This window comes from Nannospalax galili, unplaced genomic scaffold, assembly GCF_000622305.1.
Source record: "Nannospalax galili isolate Female #2095 unplaced genomic scaffold, S.galili_v1.0 scaffold876, whole genome shotgun sequence".
Taxonomy (NCBI): Eukaryota; Metazoa; Chordata; class Mammalia; order Rodentia; family Spalacidae; genus Nannospalax; species Nannospalax galili.
In genome coordinates this window covers 488157-492347 of record NW_008337442.1, presented here as the reverse complement: position 1 = coordinate 492347, position 4191 = coordinate 488157, and the positions used below count along the sequence as shown (strand labels likewise).

The window sequence follows — 4191 nt, the reverse complement described above, 5'->3', positions numbered from 1 at the left end:
TTTTTAAGAGACAGTTTACCCTGTAGCCCCAGCTGGCCTGGAACTCATTATGTAGACCAGGCTGGCTTCAATCTTACAGGGATCTGCCTGTCTCTGCCTTTGAGAGTGATGGGTTTAAAAGCATGTTCCACCATACCTGGCCCAACTTGACATGTATTTTACGACTAGGTTTTAAAAGAGCTATTTGATATGGATGAAAGTTAAATTTCAATCCTTGACTAGAGTTTTTATCATCTGCAATATCATTTTGAAAGTCACAGTGCTAAAAAATGAGTTCTTGATGTTAATAGTTATTATACAGATCATTCTATGCTAATTGAGCTAGCTATATGGCTCACATCCCTAATCCAAACAATGTTATATTTTTTCTCCTCCCACCTCTCTCTCTTTACAATTTTCTGAGAAAAAAAGTTTTTTTTGGCCTTTTGGGTGGAATTTGTTTGCCAGTAAGGATGATCCCATCACACTTCTGCTGGAACCAGCACATGGCTCCTCTCTGCTGACTCTGTACTTGGCCCCAGGGCAGCCTGTCTTGCTTGCTCATCCTGTCTGTGATGCTGAAACCTGGTCTCTCCAGCACTGCACCAAAGTCCATGCTGTAGATACCAATGCTTAGGTCATATTTGGTGCCTAGCTTAATTTGTTCCTGGATTACAAAACCTGAGTTTCCAGTATCTGAAAGTCATTTCTTCCTAGCTCAGACTCTTCACTTCAGACTTTTCTCCAGAATTTCTTCTGCCTTTGCCCCAAGAACTGTGCAGTAAATGTTAATCTTTTCGTTTCTCTTGAGGGCAAAGGACATGATATAGCTTGGGAAATTGCAGGTGTCTGGCCTGTGAGCTTCTCCAACACCTTGGCTGCCAGGGTCAGTGTGCCTCCACATTCTACCGTTCAGATATGGAAACAAAGCTTTCAGATGGCAAAGGTTCTGAAGGGAGGTCTCCTTTTCACCTTGATCTTCTGATATGTGGGAATCAGGAAGAGGGCGAGCTTTTGTTGGCCAATATCATGTATTGAAGGCAGTGGGTGTGCATCAAATTAAGTGGACAAAAGTAAGAAAACAAATGGTTATTGAGGGAGCATTTGATAAGATAGCTATTTCCAAATACTGGAAGAAGGCCCAGCCTTTGGGTTGACTGTGTAGCAGGTGAAGAAGCCTTCTTTATGAGGGCAGGGCCCATTAGAACCGACTCATTCTCATTGGCCTAATTGAGAAGCCCTCTGTTTACTCACACCAGACTACATTGCTTAACATAGGAATGGTCTTTACTTTTAGTTTTTCTCCACGGATCACTGGAAGTTCACTGCTTTCTGGACATTGCTGGAATAATCTGAACAAATTCACTTTTCCACTTATGTAAGGTCTTTGTTCAGAACTTGATTTTCCAAGTTCCTTTTTTTTTTTCTTTTTAATCATTCTCATTTAGAAGTGCGTGGTAAAGCAAACATGATGATTATGTACAGGTGACAAAATTATTGGTATCCTTAGTGAGTTGCTCTTGGTTTGCAAAATTTAGAGATGACATTTGTGTATGGTAGAGTTATGTGGTTTGGCACACCATGCTGTTGTAGGAGGGGGAGGACTGATGCATCTAAATAGTTATAGTGATGGGCAGGGCTGCTCTATCATGTGTGAATTTGGTTAATACCTCATTACTGTATTAAAGCCAGAGAACAAAAGGCTGAATAAAATAATGGCTGTGTTCCCAGAACAATTTCCCACAGATGGCTAAGTAAGTCTGGTAAACAAAACAAAACAAAAACCAAGGGTACCATTTTGCCTGTCTGTGGATGAGAGCACCTAAAATTTCATATTTCCTTTGAAGTGCCTTAGTGACGGTGTGAACAACCAGCCCGTCTTTCTCTAGTAATTAGAGTTGGCTTCAGTGCTGTCAAAGCAGCCATTCTGTGATAGTGGGTAACTGGAAACCCTCACTTGATTAGATATGCTCAACATCACAACAGCTTTTTGGGGATAGATTTTTACATGATGGCCATATGGGTAGCAGTGACTTTAAGAGGCTGTCATGTAAGCCTTGAGGTAAAGGGTGAATATTGTTATTTTTCCTGAAGTAAGCAACTTACTGGCTTGTTTAAAAACCTGTGAATTTTGTCTGCATATTAGTTAACATTGATAATACAATGAATAGCAGTATGGCAGCCGTGCACTTGCTATTTCGTGTGGCAGCTTCTTGGGATTCTCCCCTCATTCTTACTCCTTTACTTTCCCAGAAACACTATCTTGAATTGTGCCTTGCCATTCCATGAAATTTCTTTATATTTTCTCCGTATCTATGAGTGTATGAAAATTCCTTACACTTTTAAAGTTTTGCACTTTTAAAGTTTCATTTTATAATATTCTCTTTTTTCCATAATTGATTTCTTACTCTTCCGTAGAATATTTGGTAGGTAGTTTTGCTTGTTGGTAGTTTTAGGCTGTCCCCTGCAAGGACTATGAATTCAAAGCTGGCATGAAAATTGGTAAAATCTTGGAAATAGAGTCTGTGAAAAAAAGAACAGTGGTTATGGGGTACTTCACGTGTAAACTGAAATTAATAGCTGACGTATTATGAGAAACAATGCTTTTATACTGATTTCTGTGAAAGACTGAATTCAAAGAGGCCTTGAATCAAATCTTACTTTAATCACTGTAAGGTAATTACCCAAAATATTTGGAAAGAGTAGGATGAAAGTCATTCCGAAAAAGTTTAAAGGCATTATATAAAGTTTGCATGTAAGTGTTAAGTTTTGAATAAACAAAACATGACCTACCTTCTAGGCATCTGTTCTGGGACTATTGTCCAGATGGAAAATACTCTGCCCCAAGGTCCTGGTAAAAGGGACTCAGAGGCAGGTAAGATAGGGAGTGAGGTAATCATGACACATTTAACATGTTTCCTTCCATATTCTTCTCTGACCTTCTTCCCTTTAAAAATCAAACTTCTGTTTAAATCAATTCAATAAAATGGAAAGTTGTACATAGTTATGGGGTAATGTGTGATGTTTTGATATGTGCATGCATTGTGTAATGTTTAAATAGGGGTGAGCCTCACCCCTGTCTCCTCACACAGTTGTCACCAGAACTTCTTGGTTTTGTTTTTCTGACTGATCAACCTTTCCCAATCCTTCACCCCCACTGTGTTCTTCAAACTCTGGTAGCTATCATTCTAATTTCAGACCTGTTTCTTTTTAGAAGTGTTCCTATTTTAGAAGTATAATTAGAGAGAGGTTCAGCTGGAAGGAATTAAAGAAAATCTGAATGTACCTCCAGCTCTTGTTTCTCTGGCTAGTTCATTGAAACCGCTAGAGCAGAATTTTCTGGGAGTTGGCTCAGTTCATAAAGTGCTTGCTGAGCAAGCATGAGGCCTGAGTTTGGATCATATAAGACCAGGCATGGTGGTGTGGGACTGTAATTCCATCACTGGGGAGGTAGAGACAGGAGAATTCTGAGGGGTTACTGGCTAATCAGTGTACCTAAAATGGTGAGCTCCGGGTTCAACAAGAGACCTTGTCTTAAAAATAAGGTGGAGCCTGATATTTGACAAAAGAGCCAAGAACATTCACTGGAGGAAAGACAGCATGTTCAGCAAATGGTGCTGGCAAAACTGGATCTCCACCTGTAGAAGAATGAAACTAAACCCCTATCTTTCACCTTGCACAAAAGTCAACTCTAAATGGATCAAAGACGTTAATGTGAAGACCGAAACTCTGAAACTGTTAGAAGGAAAAATTGGCAATAACCTACAAGATATAGGTGTAGGAAAGGTCCTTCTAAACCGGACATCAATTGCTCAGGAAACAAGGTCAAGAATCCACAAATAGGACCTCTTTAAACCCACATAAAGGGAGAAAATCTTCACCAGTGACACGTCTGACAGAGGTTTAACATCCAGAATATATAACGAACTCAAAAAACAAAGTATCAAGAAAGGAAGTAACCCAGTTAAAAGATGGACTAAGGAGCTGAACAGATAGTTCACAAAAGAAGAAGTAAAGATGGCTAAGAAGCATCTTAAAAGGTGTTCAACATCATTAGTAATTAAGGAAATGCAAATTAAAACCACTTTAAGATTTCATCTTATCCCAGTCAGACTGGCTAAAATGAAGAGAACAAATGATACCAAATGTTGGAGAGGATGTGGGGAAAGGGGAACACTCATCCACTGCTGGTGGGGCTGCAAACTTGTTCAA

General features: G+C 39.5%; 1 pseudogene; it reads right to left on the bottom strand.

Annotated features, from left to right (window-relative positions):
- Positions 1-444: 444 nt before the first annotated feature.
- Positions 445-4191, bottom strand: part of LOC103733707 — a 7537-nt pseudogene continuing 3790 nt past the window's right edge.